General features: G+C 41.0%; 1 protein-coding gene across 5 annotated transcripts in view; it reads right to left on the reverse strand.

The window, feature by feature from the left end:
- ELFN1 (extracellular leucine rich repeat and fibronectin type III domain containing 1) overlaps nt 1-22,193 on the reverse strand; it is a 434,833-nt gene that overhangs the window by 86,475 nt on the left and 326,165 nt on the right. For 3 of the 5 annotated variants that reach the window (XM_075179565.1, XM_075179563.1, XM_075179567.1), the window contains one exon: nt 18,732-18,793. The exons of the other annotated variants lie outside the window; for them this stretch is intronic. The gene's annotated coding sequence lies outside the window, so the exon portion shown is untranslated. The remainder of the gene's footprint in view (nt 1-18,731; nt 18,794-22,193) is intronic. 5 annotated transcript variants of the gene reach the window in all.

The following is a 22,193-nucleotide window of genomic DNA, read 5'->3' on the forward strand; positions in this document are numbered from 1 at the left end:
CATGGACATTTGTCCCAAGAGCTAACAATCTTTCAACATTACAAAAGGCCATATAGACACATCCCGCCACCCCGGACATACACCCCACACAAAAAAAAAATCCTCTTTCCCTCCAGCTTTGCATTCTCAGCATCTGTCCCGCTGCATTTAGTCCATAAATTCTCTTCCTCTTGCACAGTACATAAAAAATCAATCTAATTATACAGGGAACATTAATTACAGCTGAAAGACCATTGAAAAGGATTGATTTTAAGGGAAGGAGAGCTGGTGCCTGGCTCAGTTCTAAAGAGTGACTGAATCATCAGCTTTGGCAGGACAGGGGTGAGAGTTCAACCCCCTCTTGGGGATTAAGGTGCTGTATAAGATTGGGGAACACAGCACATTGTCACTTTGCTAAAGAACATTGCAGTCATGACAAGTCATTGTGCGGTCAAGACCCTGGACTTTACAGTTTATGATCAGCCCAGTCATGTTAACAGTGTTTTTTTAAAGCCAAAAAATTGATTACAAGGGCAAGGGTCTACTTGTTTTGCAAAGAGTATTTAATTTTTCCTTACATATAATCTTCTACTGTATATGTAAATGTTTCCTTAGATCGGTGTTACTCATATCCCCGATGACGGACAGCCCGACATGAGTTACCCCAACATTTTCAGTGCGAAGCGTGTGATCCCCGACATAGTGTCCATATCGACTGTTTCAAAAAAAATGACTTTGAATAATTCTGAGGCTTTAACATGCAGGCAGCAGTGAATGGCGTTAATTTCAATGCCGACACTAATCATCCTGCACTTAAAGGTGTAATGGAAACCGGCGCCACCTCTACAATGTTTCGTAGGATGGCTTCTATAATGCAGAGGTGGCGACTGTTCCCATTGCGCCATTAAATGCAGGAAGATTAGTGTTGGCGTTGAAAGTACCGTCATCGAACTCGTGACTCCAGTGTTGTGAAGCAGACGTGCTAACCACTAAGCCACCGTGCTTCCCACGGTCAATACAGATATAGCCAATCAGAAACCGCTAGATGGTGCTGCTGGTGTCATCGTTATCATAACACATCTTTGCATCAGGCCTCCAGTACACGCAGAAGATACACCTGATAAGAGGCTGGTAGTGTGTCCAAGCCTAATTATGTTAGAGCTCCAGTGAGCATGCTACACTTAGGGGAACATTCCCTAACTGTTATCAACTTATGATTCTATGTCCCTGTTCCACCTCTCCGGTGTAATGGGAAATAAGTCTGAGATATGCATAAATCTCTAGATACAGACACATTCTGTTATGCATGTCAAGTCAATGTACACCACAAAAACACCCCCATCTCTGAACAAGGCCTAGTATCTGTACTTATCCTGCACAGTGCTACTTACCATTTTATTATTGCACTTCTCAAGACTGTTCTGGTGTGAACAAAGATTTATTGCAGGTTCTTATAATACAAACATTGTTCTATGTTCACCTGCGGTGCACTGTGTACCACGGCTTGATTTGCAAGCAAGAGTTAAAAAGAAAAATTGGATTTTACAATACGCTAGGAAAACATTTACAGCGCAGAACTTTTAATTTAAAGAAACCTTGTTTATTGGTGTTCTGCTATTAAAAAATCTATGGGCTATTGACAGGCAAAATTCCCTCCACCTTTGCGCTGGAATGATTCCAAGATCTGCAAGAAGAATAGGCTTTATTTGGTAAAAGATAAAAATTACTTGTTTTCTGAAATAAATGACTTTCGTGCCAAGTGCTAGCTAGTGATTTGCTTATAACCCTTTAAACCTACATTAAAGATTTTGTCTGGGTTTATGTAACTCCGTACTTGCACTAAATGTAATTTATCTTGTGCAAGGTATATTCAATACCTGCCCTTTATTAACATGTACAGAGTCATATACTTGAAGCAGTAGCAGACCTCCACACGCAGTGAACACAAATGGCATCATAGGATGGCAAAGTATTGTATATTGAGAACATATAGGCAGAGAGATAGTACAAGTAAGAATTTTTTTCACTTTTGCCTTAAAGATGTCTCGTCACGCCTACTTATGGAGATGCCTACACCACCTGAGCAGACTCACCCAAAACTTCAATCTTTCAAAACCTCTGTTTTTATAGTCAATCTTACCCCCACCTGCTATTACTCCATCTGGGTGTTCTACAATCCCAAAATCCACTCCGAACCCCACTAGCTCCTATTCTCTCTCTCTCTAGACTGCAAGCTCTCTACCCTTCGTCTCATGTCTCTTCATCATCCTCCTATGTTCTTGTTCTGTTCTGATCTGAATGATTTGTATTTTGTATGATATATTATTCTGACTCTCTGGAACTGTAAAGCTACTAGCTCCCCCCAAGTAAACGGTTATGATATGAAGATTAAAACCTTGAAGATTTAAAACACCTTAGCTCTGTCAACTCATTGGTGGATTCAGAACCTTGCCACGCCAGTCCTATCCCATATATAAGAAGTAGAGATGGGCGGGCTCGGTTCTCCGACAACCAAACCCGCCTGAACTTTGCCTATCCGAGTACCGAGCAGAGCAGGCTCGGTACTCTCCCGTCCGCTCGGATTCCAAATCGAGGCAAAACGTCATTGTGACGTAGTCAGATCTCGGGGCTCGGTTCTCGCGATAATTGAAAATTATAAATACCCGCCTCCACAGCAATCCATCGCCATTTAACAGAGGGACAGAGCAGGGTGTAGTCACAGGCTGATTAGAGCAGGGACAGAGAATATACCTTATTCTTCATCCAATTCTGATAACAATTCTGATAACAATTGATAGAGAAGAGAGGAGGATAGAGGAGTCTTTTTTTCCCCAATATTTGCCACTACAAGTGCTTTGGGGTGTCCTCCATTCTTCTGCATTACTATTTCTGGCTGTCAAAAGTCCTCTTTGTCAGCAGTCTCAAAAAATAATATTTAGCACTCCCACCTGCTTTTGGGGTGTCCCCCATTCTTTTGCATTAATTTTTCTGGCTGTCAAAAGTCATATTTTGTCAGCAGTATCTAAAACAATTTGTAGCACTACAAGTGCTTTGGGCTCATAATGGATTCAAAGCAGTCCACATATGAGCAGAATCAGCAACCAGGTTCTGTCACCAGTCCTGATGGTAGTGTTCCCAGTACGTCATCTGGGAAAGGCGATGTCAAACTACACAGTCTTTTGAAATCAGTCAAAAAAACACACACCAAAATTTTTTTACCGTGTTGAAGCGAAAAAGAAGTGTAACTGAGGAAATGTTAAGTGCCGATAAAAAAAAAATTGCCAACATGCCATTCTACACACGCAGTGGCAAAGAGAGAATGAGGCCTTCAACTTTGTCTATTAGTGGCAGATCAAAAAATGTTACCGAGCCTACAAGTGGTGCACAACTACTGTTACGAGTCAAAGCCGAGCTGCAAGATAACATTAAGGCATTAGAGGATAATGTTTGCTCTGAATCACAAATGACACCAATCCCTGTGGAGAGTCCATCCAACAGTGGGATGTCTAATCGTGAGCATTCTGTTAGTGTACCCATAAAGAGGGACCCTTTCAGCAGTTCTGCTGATATGTGCCTGAACAGCCCGAGTGTAGTCGGTGATACACCAATTGAGGATGCCACTTTTGAATTACAAGAGGATGAGGGGGAGATTTCTGTAGGCGACGAGGGCACTAATGATGATGTTGATGATTATGATGCAGACAGATACCAAATTGCCTTTCTCAATTTCTATTTATATTCTAGACTCTATAACGGCTGAATAGTTTTCTATTTTACTCCTAGTGGAGAGGGGGTCTGATGCAGACAGATACCAAACTACCTTGGTCCATTTATTTTTACTTTCTAATTCTACAGTCTATGCAGGCTGATTTTTTTCTATTCAACTACAAGTGGAGTGTGTAATATACACCCAAAGACGATGGCTGCATTGCCAATAGGCTAAGATGGAGAGGAAGACAACCAGGTTTGTGTGCAGAATTAAGGACGGCCTACCAGGGATTAAACTATTTTCTTCCTAATTTATTAGCTTTAGAATTACCTTATTTATCCAAGAAACAGGTGGAGCACTAAATTAGGTTATTTTATGCCCAAAAACATTGATTTTTAAACAAAATTGCAAAACAAAACCAAACAAAACCAAAACCAAAACATGCAAGGGCAGTTTGGCAAAACCAAAACCAAAACACGACGGTAATCCAGATCCAAAACCAAAACCAAAACACAGGGGTCAGTGAGCATCTCTAATAAGAAGTTTGAAATGTAGTTTGTCAACTCCAGAAAAGACATTTTTTCCTATCCATTGGATATCAAGTGCTGCAAAACAGCTATATATTAGAATTCATATCCCACTAATCCTCATAATAAAGGTGCATCATGAATATTAATTCTGAGAAAATAAACATTGCAATGTCAAGATTACGAGTATCAAACTAAAAACATGTGTGACACATGGGAACCCTCGCTGTGCTTTGTCACACGACCCTCAGCCGATACATTTTTGAAAGACCATTCCCATGTTCGAATGGCAAATGGAAGTTGTGGGTCTGGTCACCGTTTAAATGTCTCTATTCCTGGCCAGATCATGTGAGTGCATCAGGGCATGACTTATTTTATTCAGCTTAGGCGATGGTGTTTGGATGCCATTTTTTTCTGTTATATTTTCATCCCCCAGTGGACTACGATGGATCAAAACAGAAGATTTTATTTTTATTTCCCATTTGACTACAGTGGATCAAGAACAAAAAACAGAAGAAAATAAGTTTATTTCCCACTGGACTACCGCAGAGGAAAATGAGAGTTTACTTTATACTTTAATTAATAAAGTAATGTGCTATTTAAATAAACTTTTATTATTTGTGTCTATGTTTATTTGGTTTCTACTATCTTAATGTACTGTACTGAGGTCTGATCTTGGTCCATTGTACTGAGACCACCAAGGATGGCTAATTGTTCACTCCAGTGGTCCTAATCTTTTTAATTACTCCTACCCATACAGACCAGAGGGACCCTGCATCTCAGTATGGTGTTGGTACACTGGGAGGGAGGGACTTGCTGTTTTATTGTGAGCCCCCCCCCCCCCAACCTTGCCAATAGAGGCACCCTGTGCTGACCAGTTTGAGGATGGTTTTCGCTATGACACGAAAACCCCGTCATCATGCATTTTTTTTAGATGTATTTAATATTACCAGAGCTTTCCCATTCATGAATGGGCCATTCATTTCACATTTGTTTCTATATATAGCACACATGCTCCAAGCCCAAATAAAATGAATGGGCAATTGATATCAATGGGAAAAGTTTTGTACATCTTCAATGCTCAACACATTTGCGAATACATGTGAACTCATCCCGCACATATCAACAGCATGGTAACCATAAATTAAATGCCAATTAGACGCAAATGCAAGACCATTGGTTAAGGGACTTAAGTCTGCCCTCGTGCATCAAACAAATCTAATAAATATAAGACATTTCTGAGCTTGATTCTGTTATGAAGCAAATTATGAATCTGATATTGAAAATTCACATTTTTATTAACAATAATATCTAATCTATTCAAACTAGTGGAAGATTTGCAGCAGAGACAAAACTTTAAATAGGTATATTAGAGCCAACTGAAAATGATCAAAATGTATAGGAACAAAGGAGTTCTCGTGGGTGACAGAAGGATTGAAATCACAACATCAATCAGATCAACCCACTTAAAAGGCCTACGGAACAGTCTCGACGCTGGGCTTCCCACATAGCCTCATGCAGTGCAGGACTTGAGCACAAATAAAAGCCAATTATTAGTTTTGAAATATACTGTGTAGTAACATTTCAGAGGGATAATATCATTAGTCAGGTGGAAGCTAGAATTAGCATAGTGTATTAGATGGATTCTGTAGGTATGTAGTTAATGTCATGATGGTTCAGTCTTCGATAAGCTAGACAGAGGGCTATGTTGCATATGAAAATTTAAGTAAGAAATGGCTTATTTATTTAAAAAGTGGTTGTGATATACAATATATATACATACTAGTTAGTTAGACTGTGTGTGTGTTTGCAAGAGCCATGCTAAGAGCACAAGGGCTTGGATGGCTGATGTGCCCCAAAGTGAGGACACTTTGAATTTCTGCACGCTTAACACTTCTAAAATGAATACAGGCTGCTGCTTTCACAGAATGAGCACTGTGCATCCGCATACTCTTTGTAGCACATTTGTGCATGGTTGAATGATGATATCAGTCTTCATGCCGCTTTGAACTCGTAATGTGATATGATGCTTCTCTGCAAGGTAAAGCATGGCCCTCTCACTGGACCTACTGAACAGTGACTTGTAGTTGCCTACTCTTTCGGAATGTCCGGGAGACTCACACATTGCTAGGAGTTCTAATGGACACCTGGAAGGACCAGTGCATCCTGCCCATTTACCTGGTTGAGTGGGTGGGGACTGGGCTTAACAACGTGATTCACAGTGAATGACATAATCCTGGCCATTGAGCAGCGGGTGCATGGCTTAATAGCTCTATTCCCTCCGCCACGCTCCCACACCCTGCCCCAGAATCCAGATGTTGCCATGTATGGCCTTATAGGGGTTTATTAAAAGGTGAAAAGCCATACTGCCAACGAAATCAGGAGTTTCCCTGCCAATAGGGTTTCTTGGTTTTACCCTTTACCTTAAAGGGTTATCACCTGCAATAACACTATTATAAATCATTGCTTAATGTATAAAGGAGTTAAATATGTTTTTAAAATAATTTTTTACCTGTTTTTAAACTTTTTGGTTTCATCTAAGTGGAACTGAAAACACAGATGCCCAGTGCACGTGCATGGGCCTGCGTAGCTGAGTGTGTACAGTACTCTGAGCCACTATCGCCTGGGTAGGTTGTATTGTTCAGCTGCCCCGGATATATCTTTAATAAATTGCAGCAATGAGGAATATTTTTTCAAAGTGATAAGCAGCAATAAAAATCAGCTTTATCACCGTGATCTGGGCTCTATTGATGAATCGACCAGATAGACTATATAAAGAATAACTGACTTTCCACTGGCATTTTAGCCTAAATAATGGAATGTTTATGCTATGTACTGGAATAGAAATATAGGATGCAGCTTATATCAGATTTGGGCCTGGGTTTCTGGAACCCCTATACGGACTACCTGAACATTTCAAAATTCTTAGTATGTCACATTTTTTTTTTTACCTGATGGTCTCAATGTTCCCACATTCCTCCTCCTATGAGGTCCCAGGCCATACATGGCGATTGTCAGTATGGAAGTCACTTATGTGGGATGAGCTAAGGTAGTAACATTGGCCATACATCAGGAGCTTATTGAAATACTTCCTCCTACGTAAGTTAGACCTCCTCTACTGTCATACTTATAATTCTCTTCCTGACATCATACTCCTTTCTGGTCTCCTACTTTCCTGGCCACTGCTGAATACTAGGAGTGTCTGGGCAGTCAAGATACGGTGCTCCCAGGCCAGACTTGAGGCACCCGAAGACCTTGGTCACCTGAAGACCTTGGTCACCTGAAGACCTTGGACACCTGGAGACCTTGGACACCTGAAGACCTTGGAAACCTGAAGACCTTCAACACCTGAAGATCATGGAAACCTAACTCTCACCTGGAGGCCATATGGGTATGAAGATTATCCCCCTATTCTCCTGTAGGTCAGTTATGACATTTTTCCTTATGAATTATGTAAATATCCTATTATCAGGATAGTGATAACTGAGTTAATTTAACGCACGTGTAATAATTATAATAATCACTATCCTAATCAATTGGGCTGCATTGACACTGATTATTGCAGGCTGTATATAATAGGAGAGGACCCAAGCTCAAATTTCACACTATGGTCCAGACGCCACTACAAAACCCAAACTTCTCACCTCTGATGAAAAAAACAACCTCATGATAGTCATTGGACTACATTACTGTCAGCGTTTTCAGGAAAAAAAAAAATCATTAAGTTTCCCATAAAATGTCATCTCTAAATTTGATACGAGCAAACAAAGCACTTTCAATAACCAGACATGTTTTACATTTAATCATTTATCCTTGGAAATGATTTTATACCAAATTAATCTTTACAGAGCTAAACTATTATATTCCTATAAAGCAAACAGCAGCTATTAATTTACATATCTCCGGCACTAAAACAGACAGGTAGAGAAAAAATAAGTTTCTTTTTTTATAGATACTCTTTGTGTTCTCTACATTTCATGTTTAAAATTTTTAAAAAGTAGATTTTATAGTATGTGAGTCCATTAAAACAGTATTTCAGTCTGTCACGAATGTTTTACGGTAATCCATTTGCTAAGGTTAAAAAAGACATCCTAATTGAAATTTGTGATACAAAGTTACTGCTGGAGAGTTTAGCAGAAACTAATTCTCTAATGAAGCAATTTCTTAGAATATATCTGCAGCTAAAGTAGCTCTCTCTCCTTAGGTGTGTGTAGCCCACCAGGACGTGGGACAGGTAGCAAAGGGCTTTAATTCTATCCTTAGTGACACTTCGAACAAATTCACACAACACAGCTGCTATCAAGGAAGACTGCTAAGAGCCCTCTGCTGTTAAATATTTAGTCAGCACCATAGACAACCATTCAATACCTAAAGATTACTTCTCCTGGTTGTTCTCCTGTGAAAGGTTTCATTTGTAGACTTCGGTGGCTCCTGCAGCTCTACTAGTTAGGGGAGGGGGGACTGTTTAAAAGATTTTGGGCTAGATTTACTAAACTGCGGGTTTGAAAAAGTGGAGGTGTTGCCTATAGCAACCAATCAGATTCTAACTGTCATCTTGTAGAATGTACTAAATAAATGACAGCTAGAATCTGATTAGCAACCAATCAGATTCTAGCTGTCATTTATTTAGTACATTCTACAAGATGACAGCTAAAATCTGATTGGTTGCTATAGGCAACACCTCCACTTTTTCAAACCTGCAGTTTAGTAAATCTAGCCCTTTGACATAGTGTTCTCCTTCTCTTCTATGTTCTATTACTATTTACAAAAGCTAGATTTTATATGGTGACGTGGACATTCTGTAGATACTTGAAATCTTTTTTTAATTTTATGGAAACATATCGAAATGGACAATTACACACGATATATGGCTACTTGGAGAAATGTTGAAACTTTGATTGCACAATTTAAGACCAGGTACTGTGGTGAGATTTTACAACTACTGATTGGCTGTAAATGGCATAGCAGAATAACATTAAATGACATGGCTACAGGGTGCACTGTCCACTAGCTGTTCTTAGCATCAAAAATACAGGGATAATAGTGGTGGAATACAGCACCTGGGAGCCACATGAATACAGTCAGAATACAGGAAGAGGCAGTCATATTGTGCTAAAGAATGTTTGTTCTCTAGTGCCCAGCACGATCATTATAAAACACAGTGTTACTTAAAAACATTCTGTCATATACTTCCCTATTTTATACTATAGTACATCATCTAATTCCTCGGTAGTCTCCATGTTCTTACATTCCTTCCCTGTTACATGAACACCAACAATTAAGTTAAATTTCAGGTCCTTTCACAAAATGATATCACCATGGTAGCAAGTGACTAATTATGTCACAAGTGTCTATCAAGTATCTACCAATTATAACACATACCTCCCAACGTTTGGGTAGGTGGCATTGGGACAGGGGGCGTGGCCATGGCATGATTGAGGGCATGGCAATGTTCCGATGGGGGTGTGGCTAGCACTTCTGAAGCGCTAGGATGCCCCATTCAGTTTTCCCCTCCCCACACCTTAACACAGTGATGATGACGTCACTCCTGACAATCACTGAAGGAAGAGGAGATAGCGCGACCCAGCGTTAGGGGAGGGGGGCGGTAATCGATCACCCCACCCCTGCCATGGATGAAATCGTGCACATCTATAAAGCTGTGCGGCGGCCGGTGAGTTTAACTTCCATGGCCGCCGGACAGCTTTATAGATGTGCAGGATTTCAGAGGCGCCCTCCAAAGCCTGGCGCCCTAGGCAATGGGAGTGCCGGGCCTGCATGCAGAGTAGCAGTGATCAGGCAATACCTCCCTAATTTCCCACCAATCGGGACAAAGCTGCCAGGATGGCAGTTCAGAGACCTCAAATCGGGACTGTCGCGCCTAAATCAGGATGGTTGGGAGATGTGCCTGACACAAGTCTCTCATGATTTTAGCCTTTCCAAATGAAAATCTTCAAGAAGCACATAGCACTCTAATTGAATAAGTCCCAATGATTAGGTTTGTACTCGTGATCATTTCGGAACTGCTTTGTTTGATAAAACAGCTGTCAAGTTATGAATTTGTCTGTGAAATCACGTGTGAATGTGAAAGTAATCAGTACTATGGATAAAAAAAGAATTTTCCATACAATCTCTCTTTGTCTTCCTGGAAATATATTCATATTATCAAATAACTTTCAGACTCTGGGAGATGCTACTCCTGAGTTTATAATAACCACCCTTAGATTTATTTCCATTTTCATTACCGATATATATTTAATTTAAAACCCTCTGCACAGACAGGAAGATATTTGGTTCCTAAGGATTACTGGCATTACATTTCTCAGGTTTTTCAGATTTGAAAGAGATCAGCATTTTGAAGCTAGTCCTAAAATCTTTATACATTTGCAGTGGAGATGTCAAAACACTCCATTATTCATCTGCCAAGTTCAGAGTAGGTCACACCTATTAAAAATAGTCTTTTTCTCTGTAAGACAGTAATTTTATTTTATTCCTATTTATTAAATCTCTGCTGGTTTGTTATGGACCGTAGGAGTATGCCTTGTGTTCCCCACAGCCCAGAGCTAATTTTAAAGGCCTTCTGTAAGAGATTTGTGTAGCTGTGGTGGAATTGTGCACAAATCAAACTTTACAGGGGAATGGGATGCTTTGAAGAGGTGCGATGCTCTGATGATACAATCTTTTAATTTGCTTTGCTGCACCCCTCACTGGAATAGAATTCAACACTGCAGCCCCTATTTATCATAGGGAGAAAATCTGGAGTTTTTAGTTATATTTATTGCTTCTCCCTATTTACCAAAAGCCCCCCCCCCCCCGGGCTGGTGATAGCTATTGTCAGAGATCGGGTGGCGATTGCTTACGCCAAGTATCTCTGGTTACCATGGAAAGCGCAGGTCTTATAGCTATCTCAGGATGACGATAGCAGAGAAAGGCTTTATTTATTTAGTTCAATAAAGTCATCATCACCATTTATTTATATAGCGCCAGTAATTCCGCAGCGCTGTACAGAGAACTCACTCACATCAGTCCCTGCCCCATTGGAGCTTACAGTCTAAATTCTAAAACACACGCAGACAGACAGACAGACACACACAGACTAGGGTAAATTTTGTTAGCAGCCTATTAATCTACTAGTATGTTTTCGGAGTGTGGGAGGAAATCGGAGCACCCGGAGGAAACCCACGCAATCACATGAAGAACATACAAACTCCACACAGATAAGGCCATGGTCAGGAATTGAACTCATGATCCCAGTGCTGTGAGGCAGAAGTGCTAATCACTAAGCCACCGTGTCTTCCTTTGAATCAAAATGCTTCCATTCAATTCCATTATTTAAAAAAAACAAACTACATTGATTTTATTCTAATTGTTTAATTTTTTTATTTATTATAATGAATCTGAAACTGAAAGTCCAAGACTGGGCTTCCAACTTCAACCACATGCCAGGTGGACCAATGACTGCCTGGCAAAGGGGTAAGGGTCTTCTTGCAGCTGCTAGCCGGTATCGCTGGGGAGCTGAGTATCACTCAGCTGCCCTTGCAAAATTTTCTTGATATATCGAGGTGAGAGAACCATTGATAAATAGACCCCTGAAAATTCTAAATCTCTTCCAACATTCGGGTCAATGGGACACTTCTCATATGCCCCCTAATGGAATGAAGGGACATTGAACAGATACATTAACTACACAGACACACTCTACAGTAGCCTAGTCCGATAGCTAGCAGGGCATACTGAGACTTGTAGTTTCACAACACCTGGAGAGCCACAGGTGGGCCAGGACTAGATTATTATAGAACTATATTAGAATCACAGTGCGTCATTGGGATGACACATACATCAAAGAGTGCTTCATTCCTTGTATTTTTAGGTGCCTACTCCAAACTGTAAGTGATCAATGGCAAAACACATTATTTTCGAATGTTGAGGGTAACGAAGCTATTCATTGATATTGCGATTCATCAGTCCTCCACCTTTTGTGTATACATAGCACATTCCAGTGCTCTTGAGCGCTGAGTTTGGGCGAGTCTATATTCATACGAGACTACTTGTACAATGTGTTAGTAGCGCTGTCCCACGTGCTAGTCTGTCAGTTAAGTGTGAACCAGAGATTCCACTAAATGATTCAGTGTTTTATGTTGGCCACGTCTGGGAGGTCCTGGAATTGAGGAGGGGTGTATGGGTGGAGCGGGTGGGGCTTAGTGAATCACATTATTTTGGCCCCGCCCCCAGTAACGTAATGCCTGTTTTGAGTCTTTCTACCGAAGTAAAAAGACCCCAAACAGGCATTACGTCACTGGGGGCGGGGCCAAAATGACACAATTCAGGAAGCCCCCCCTCCTCTGTCCATACATGCTGGCTCTAATCTGCAGATTCGGGAGAATGGCCAGCTCTCCCTGGATTCCGGGGAGACCTACTAAGAGTTTGGTAGTCTCCCGGACATTTCAGTAGAATTGGCATGTATGTTTTACGGGTGCAGAGTGAATTGATAGGTTGTAATCTCCACTGTGTATAGCTGACAGAAGCACTTTAAGGTAGATTATACTCTATTTGTTTCACAAAACAAGACAAATGTACAGCTGACTTCGCCTATCAAGTTAATTAAAAATACTAATATATAAGAAATTGAGGTTCTTCTGGATATCACTGAATATTCTAGTGAACATAACAGAAAAATAAAGATGGACCCAGCTTATTAACACAGTAAATATTTTTCCTTAAATAATAAAATCTCTTGCTTCCCCACAAGAGGGCACTTAAGGGTAGCGCCCAAAAACTCACCTCCTTAAAAAAAAAAAAGATTAAAATTCAGTAACAGCTGGAGTGCTGAAGCTTCTATGCCCATCATCTTACCATCTCAGCCTTCACCACCTAAATATCACTGCACAGTAAGAGAAGTGAATATAATTATTTCCTAATTAATTTTAATGATGGTGAACGCAGACAGCTTATTGAGGGACAGGTTAGGTAGAAAGGTATGGAACTTCAAGCGCACATCTGGTAAAACTAGCAAATAATACAGAATTATAATTACACATAACTGCTAGTTTACAGTACTAGGATTATAATTTTCTTTCTGGCAATAAAAAAATATAAAAATTGGATAATTGATAAGTGACAGGCAAGTTGACATCTATTAAAAAAAAATATTATATGGACAAAGGGTTCTCTTTATGCAATATTTATCAATATGAAATATTTTCTATCACCGATTATTGCAGCAATAGAAATTCTTTCTAACATAGAAACATAGAATGTGACGGCAGATCAGAACCAATTGGCCCATCTAGTGGGCCTATTTTTTAACCTATGGTAACCTCAAGCCCTATTTAATCTTTGTAAGGATATTCTTATGTTTATACCAAGCATGTTTAAATTGCTCTACTATATTAGCCTCTACCACCTCTGATGGGAGGCTATTCCGCTTATCCACTACCCTTTCTGTTAAGTAGTTTTTCCTCAAATTTCCTCCGAGCCTACTTCCCTCCAGTGTCAGTGCATGTCCTCGTGTTCTAATATTTCTCTTCCTTTAAAGAATGTTTCCCTCCTGTATCTTGTTAAAACCCTTCATATATTTGAAAACTACATTGATATCTCTCTCCGCTATTTATCAATAAGTTTTCTCCAGGACAGCTGAGTGATGGCTCGCCAGCTTGCACACTGGACCTGGAAGCTCGGAAATAGTAAAAATAGAAAAAAAATAAAAACTTTATTTACAGAAAAAAAAGGAAACAAATGCTTTAAGTAAGTAAAGCTTTTTTCAAGCAATCACCTCCAGTTATTGCCATCCCAAGACAGCGGCGCTACTAGTATCTCTGTTGTCCAAATTAAATAGGCTTCCCCATGTTTTCCGACAGCTGGCAATTGTCTTTCCCGGTCAGGGGACTTTGAGAAACAGGGAGAGGCAATAAACTAGGTTAAAATTCCAGTTTTTGCGATATTTAGGTCTTTTCTCCCTTTGATAAATAGACCCTATAGGCAGTCTTTAAGATATCTCGAACTAAAGTCCTTCAGTTCAATTGGGCGACAGTGCCAACAACGATGGGACATATCACTCTCTGGGTGGAGATTTGCATATGTCCTAAGGCGTGACACAACTCGGTATCCATGTAATGCTTTTCTGGCAGCGGCGGAGGGAACGGGCAGTTGTGCCAGTGTCCTGTTCATCTGTGGGTCTGTATCACTGTATCTTGGCAGAGGACCTGTGTTATGGTCACTCCATTATCTAAAATAGTGCTGCCAATATAGATCTTACTTAATTTGTTGTATCAATTTTACAACATTTCCAGTGATAATAATTTTATACTAGGCTAAGTAATTTACAATATTCCTGCCAAGTTAGCTGCCCACGGGAATGTGGAGGGACGGGTTGTTAGTTACTTACAGAATGATATAAAACATAAATGAGATAAAATAGCTAACCGATTCATATTGCATTCAGCGTGCAGTCCCACACACAAGTAGTCACTGAAATTGCAGAGAATGTAAGGCAATTTGCAGTATAACATTGCTATGGTTATTTCATAGACCTGCTGTCTGGGAAAATTACAAAATTGAGCATTACACTTTTGCTTTGTGCTGGCTAAAAGCATACCTGAACTGTATGAGCGACTGACACATCCAGATTCAAATCCTAAATGTCCATGGGAAACCGTTGTGAAGATTATATTATATTATTATATTTTAACATATTATAAAGCGGTCACATTCTGTACATTATGTACCAATACTTGTAAATATATTTATGTGAATGTTATTATTAGCCTCGTTATGTAAGACAAGTTAGTAGCCCTTGGTGTTTGTCCAGTTCTTACATGACAGGGAAAGAAGTATTAGATTGGGCTAGGTATACACTACAGTGTTTTCAGACAATTATCGGATCAATTAGACGATAAACGACTGTTTGACCAGATATCACAGTAGTGTGTGCCCTGGAACGATGAACAATTATCGTTTCAAAACACATGAAATCGTTGATCGAGTTTTTCAAACTGATCTGATAATCTCGTTCAACGATGGAAAAATGTCGTTCCAATCCTGCAGTGTGTATGCACTCACGATCAGGAACTCAATAGGGTTTACAGAGGCATGATCTTTTCAGCCGATGGTTATGACAAATGAAGAGCACAGATCTGAAGGTGCATCTTGTAAACCGTGTATAGTGTTTACACAGGAATCAGCATGATTTTTTTTCTATCAGTTGTTGGTAAAATCGCTATTAGATTTTTCATCGGGAGAACATTACTGTAGTGTGTACCTAGCCTTACTAGTAATGCAGCCTGATTAGGGAGGTAATCATAAATTGTAAAATTTCAGCCCCCTTAGTTTGAACAGGAGAGTTTCCTTAGTCAAGGTGGTTCTAAGGTTATTCAAGGATCAAATTAAATACCAAAAATATACAAGCTTTTAGATAAAGAAACCTTAATCCAAAGCCCTACAAAGTTCAATCATGAACCCTTAATTGGAATCTACATCATTCTTTAACTCTAGTCCTAACATAATCCCAATTCCTAATCCAAACTTGAGTCCTAGCTCTAAACCCTAATTCCTAACAGATTTCTGACTTCCCCTCCCCTTATACTAACAATGTACAGTACACAGCAATACACAATGGAACCTGTATAACTGGAAAAATCCTTTTTCTCCCGGTGTACTGCTCTAATGTGAAACATCCATACACTTTCTTTAGAAAGGTTTTCTGGTCCTCCCGTGACAGTGCCAGCTACAAACAGTAGTTAAACAGCATATTTGAAGCACCGCCATTGTTCTAAATGACTTTGCAGATAAGACTTCCTCCTACATGACTTCCTTTTCAGACCTTTGTGGAGAGAAGAGGAAGGTGGGAGGTGAGGTAGAGGAGGAAGGTGGAAGGGGAGGTAGAGAAGAAAGGTGGTAGAGGAGGAAGGTGGAAGGGGAGGTAGAGGGGGAAGGTGGGAGGGGAGGTAGAGGGGGAAGGTGGGAGGTGAGGTAGAGGAGGAAGGTGGGAGGTGAGATAGAGAAGAAAGGTGGAAGGGGAGGTAGAGAAGAAAGGTGGTAGAGGAGGAAGGTGGAAGGGGAGGTAGAGGGGGAAGGTGGGAGGAGGGGTAGAGGGGGAAGGTGGGAGGGGAGGTAGAGGAGGAAGGTGGAAGGAGAAAGGTGGGAGGTGAGGCAGGTGGGAGGTGAGATAGAGAAGAAAGGTGGAAGGGGAGGTAGAGAAGGAAGGTGGAATGGGAGGTAGAGGAGGAAATATCGACTGAAAATATATCATCACTCTTCTGGTACTACAGATGTTATAGAAACAGCTTCGGAAGAGATCTATTTTCACTATACAATTACCAAGCTTCCATAGACACACCACTGAAGGAATACACATCACAGAGCACTGCTGTCTCAGAACCACCAGAGACCCTGAATGGGGGGTCAAGTTGGAAAGCCCATTTTACTTTAAATAACGCATACCTAAATAATGCTCTTTATTTCCCAAGACTGTGATTTATATTTAATTAAGAAAAATACTAAATGATGAGTATAATGAAGAAAAGCAAGAAGAATAATGAACACATCTTAGTCTGATGTAAGACTCCCATATGTTCCTGTTTACCATGTACAGTCCCCCTTTTATCCACCCAAAACTCACAATACTTATTGTCCCATAATTTCAACTTCTGATGAGCTCAAATTGAAAAGAAAAGTTGCAATGGGTTTCAATAAATATTTTACCTTATTTGAGACCTAAAAAGGAAGTATAGGGTGGATTTTATGGCCTGAGAAAAATTTAGGTCACATTGTATTTCATTTCAAAAGGAATATGAACCTTACACTTATGCAAGAAGTAAAGTCCCAGGAACTTCAGTCACCAATAAGATGGAGAACACCCTGCAAAGGGGCTGAAGATATTACCAGGGTATCAGGAAAAACTGAAGATTGATCCTGAATTTAGCCCGCTGGTTTGCGCTACCTATTCTCAGGTCATGGAGTCTAAAGTGACGCCGGTCTTCACAAGATCATTAGGTACTAGAATTAGATATAGGTAAGACACTGGCAGAATAATGTGCTACAGAAGTAATAGCCAGTAGGGTACAGTGCCAACAGAGAGCAGCACCAGGATTATGGCAGCTGATTACCGCCGCATCAGAGGTAAGAGAAGTAGGAACTCCATTAGAACTCCAGCGGTATATGAACTGCACAAGGATAATGTCAGCGAAATATCATCATCAGCTATTTATAGAGTGCCACTTATTCCACAGTACTGTACATCAGTCTCTCACATCAGTCCCTGTCCAATTGGAGCTTACAGTCTACATTACCTAACATACACACACACACAGACCAAGAGAGACTAAGGTCAATTTAATAGCGGTCAATTTAATAGCAGCGAATTAACCTACGAGAATGTTTTTGGAGTGTGGAAACACTCCAAACACCCCAAGCAAACACGGGGAGAACATACAAATTTCACAGATAAGGCCATGATGAGGAATTAAACTCATGAACTATATGAACTGCACCAGGATACCAGCAATATGGAATGTACAATATCCAGGGGTAGAAGAAACATCTAGTTATCATTTATTTAGTACATTCTACAAAATGACAGCTAGAATCTGATTTGTTGATATAGGCAACATCTCCACTTTTTCAAACCCGCAGTTTAGTAAATATACCCCCCTAGACAGGAATCTCTGATAAACGCTCTGGCACTTTAAAGGCACACAGAGCCATACATATAGTGTATGGAGATGGAGGGGGCGTGGTTTGGGGCAAATCCATCATGCGATCGAGGTTATAAAAGCCATGCATGCGTTATAAGTTTGGGGCCCATATAGTAGACTTGAAAGGCCACAACCAGTACCAAGTTTAATAATCTAATAAGAGGTTTTTTTTTAAACTATTTTCCCGCAACACTGTTAGGCATCCTGGATATTCTACAATCCACGACATTATTAGTGTTTATATTACGTCTAAAATATTCATGTTGCAATAAAATTTGGCTAGAAGCAACAAGTAGCTGTAGCTATATCTCAGTGCTTGTTTATTAAAACTGTTTAGCAAAATGCAGTTTTTATACAGTCAACATTGTGTTCCTTAATAGCAGACATACCAACGGGCTAACAAAATAAGCAAGTCCAGGAAAGCATGTAATGATATACTCATTTGCTGTTTCCTATTTAAAATGCATTGTACATTTTCAGTACACTTTTACAGAACTCCAGGCTTCATCTGTAACAAAAGGTTGAGTTTACGGTATCAAAAACAATTGTCATTGTTGTAGACTATAGTCAGGGCTGCCAAGAGGAATTTGGGGACCCGGTACAGCAACTTTCTGGGTCCCCCTACACGCATAGTAGGAGAAGGAATGTTTGCAGCCACTGTCGAAGGGGGCGTGGTCACATAGTGATGCGGGCGTGGCCAACATGGACAATGGCTCTTTACACATGACATTATGGGGGAATTCAAATAGCCACAAAGTGTCCGCGCACCACATCACCGGCATTTGAATTCCCACCATTGTGCATTAAAACAGTGTTGCTCTCACCTACCTGTTATTGCAGCTTTCACAACCTGATACTAGATTCTTGTCTGGATCCTGGAATGTTGGGACCTGTTTGGAAAATGTATAGGTACATGAAATATGGAAAATAATGTCACCACAATACATAATACAGATCACACAGTATATAATTATATAACCAGGATAATATGTGTGATAAAAATAATCACAGATACCTATATGTTTGGAAATGGTCAGATAATGAAACACAAGTGTAACTGTATCAGAGAAATGGCTGCTTCTAGGGGCTCTAATAAAAAATACTAGACTGTCGGGCCTAGGCCCCAGTAATTTGCACCCGCCACCCTCCCCCTCTCGGCGCCCCTGAGCACAGTAAATTCTAAGCTTAATTGTGTAGTGGGTGTAACTGATACAATTTGGCACAGCCTACAGGACAAGTGGTGTTATCAGGACAATAGGTAGACACAGATGATGTCACATGCTATTGGGTGAAAAAATACAAGATGGCATTTGATTTGTTTAAGAAGAAACTTAAACTCTAGTACTGGGCGGAGTTCACTGTATTAACACTAAGCTGACTCATTAATTACCTCTGACACACAGCTCTCCTGAAGCACAAACCTCCAATAGTTGTGCATTTCTCTTCTGTGTACGAATCCCTCACAGTATTCAAACAGGCAGCGGAGTGGTTGATGTCACCTCCACCACCACTTACACAGACAAGGGGCATCAAGAATACTTCTGTTTGAAAAACTGCGTGTAAATGAAAGTACACAGGGGAGGGGCAATGACAACTCCGCTGTCTGTATAAAACAGTTTATAGCAGTATAAAGAAAAGCAGTGCAGACTGCTGGAGGCAGATATCCAGCAGATTGAGACAATTGCATATCAAAAGTAAGTAGAACATATTCATAGCTACATAGTGAACTCTACCCAACATTACACTTTATCTTTCGGCTGAAATCCATCTTTACGGGAAATTTGAACAGTAAAAATGTGCTATAATTTTTTTCTGAATGTCAAAACAATTGTCTTTTACCAGTCACCTAGATTTTCTCTGCCTGAGCGCAGTAAACAGACAACACTTTACTTGCAGTTACTGTTTGCGGCAGCTGTCTAGCAATCTTAATAACTTTATCCATTTACAGAAGAGAAAAAAAGTCTCTCTTGAATCAAAACAGCTACATATATTTTGCCATCTCACAAAGAGTAAAAATGTGTCTACATATTTACGTGTATTCCCGCAATAACCTCACTGAACCTGAGGAAGGACTCATTTCACAAACCACCCCCAGTTCTCCAATTATTCTCCATAAGTGAGATTTAAATTGTGAAGGAACAGACAGGCATTGTACACACTAAAGGGTAGTCACACTGTGACAATAAATTTACAGAGACACAAATGTTCAGGTTTTTGGTTCCCCAAGGAAACCCTGCCAAGATTTACCAGTGACTCCTGACAACGCTTCCTTGGGGATCTGAAACATTAAATAAATATCTTCAATGTTGTATTGGCTTCTACTGTGTATGTTACAGTTGGTTTTTAGCTTTTATGAAAATCACAGTTAAAGGGCATCTAGATCATAAAAGCCTTTCTACATTTGCCAATTCACCAATTCTCCCTACTCTCCGGTTCCGCGTTCCCAATGTATTTCCCAGCTGGGTTGTGCTGAATTCATGTGGACACTAACCCATACTTGACAACTATCTCTGAATGTCAGGGAGACTCCCTGAAATAAGGGTGATCTCCCTCACTCCCTGAAGAGTCTGGAATTCTCCCTGATGCTGAGCCAGTGTCACTCACCGGACCGTGAGTGCCTCTTCCCGGACATTTAGGAACCGTGGCCGTCCACCATCCTGAGGGTCTGCGCATGCGCAGCCCTTTTCTATACTTCAGTGTATGTCCCTTTAACTTAATTGGCAGATCAGGCAACCTCCCTATATTAAGCACCTGTGGTCACCACCACGTTGCCTGATCTTGGAGTCTCATTCCTCATGAGTCTCTGAAGGTGTTCCTGTATTACTTGTGTTTCAGTGCTGCTGATTCCTGTGGTTTCCAAACCACTTCTACTACTGTGGTTCCATACCACTTCTACCATCAACTGTATCATCATGACTGTTTGCTGATTCCTATCCGCTGCCTCCGTGCACTACAGTCTTCTACACCACTTCAACGTTATTTTATATCAATGTGACTGTTTGCTCATTGCTATCCGCTGCCTCCGTGCACTCCAGCTTTTACCTCACTCACCTGCTTCTCATCAAGTCTGTTTGTTGATTTCTATCCGCTGCTTCCGTGCACTACAGTCTCCTGCTTGCAACTCGCCTGTGTTCAACATCGTGACTGCCAGCTGACTACTATCCGCTGCCTCTGTGCACTACAGTCTCCTGCTTGCAACTCGCCTGTGTTCAACATCGTGACTGCCAGCTGACTACTATCCGCTGCCTCTGTGCACTACAGTCTCCTGCTTGCAACTCGCCTGTGTTCAACATCGTGACTGCCAGCTGATTACTATCCGCTGCCTCCGTGCACTACACTCTCATCTCATCTTTGCTGTGACTTCCTCGAGACTGCCGCTTTTCATTACCATCTGCTACACTTCGTGATCTACAGCTCCTGCCCTGCGCTGCACTCCTGTTTCTCATCGCTGTTGGTTCCTGTGGTTGCTACTGGTTACCTCCGTGTGCCGCTGAGTCCTGCCGTTGTGGTCAGCGCTATCGTCCATCTCCTGCTGATCCACTCTCCACGCCTTCACGTGTTCCACTGGCCTCTACCCTCCTGTCAGCATTGGATTTGTATCTCTTCTACTACCCTCTGCTGGATCATCTCCATTCTCCTGGGTTTCCTATGAGTCCGGTTCCACGTGTTGCTGACTCCTGTGGATTCGTGTCCCTGTCGGTCTACTCACCTGTGCGCTGCACCTGCTAGACCGCTGCTTCTCCTATCCAGGGACTTCCTATCCAGTCGGTCTCCAGCCGCTCAGGTACCGCTGCAATCCCATCTGACTGCTACTGCTGAACCACGGTATGCATACTTTTCATTGACTGTGCTGTGTATTGCATATCTTGCTGGACTGTGTTTGGTTCTCTCTGGAGTCTGCTACCCGCTGAGTCTCTTGCCATCATTGACTGTGTTATCATTGTGCTGGACTACTTCAAGAGACTTTCTAGATTGCAGACCTGATCAGTCATTTACATATATATATACCTATATTGTGCATATTACTGTGGATCGTGTATAAGGTGCCTGTGTATATCCTGTGTTGCAGTCTTCCCCCGTGCACCTCCTCACATATATATGCAGTGGTACAACTTGCTGATGTCAGACCACTGATCCCTGTTTCCGGTATCACCTGTTCCATTATCCTCTCACATAGCAGTGGTACAACTTGCTACCGCAGACCACTGACTACCTGGATACCTCCACTTGGATTCCATTCCTTCACTCAGACAGCGGTACAACTTGCTACCCGCAGACCGCTGACTCTCA

This window comes from Mixophyes fleayi, chromosome 7 (assembly GCF_038048845.1).
Source record: "Mixophyes fleayi isolate aMixFle1 chromosome 7, aMixFle1.hap1, whole genome shotgun sequence".
Lineage (NCBI taxonomy): Eukaryota > Metazoa > Chordata > Amphibia > Anura > Limnodynastidae > Mixophyes > Mixophyes fleayi.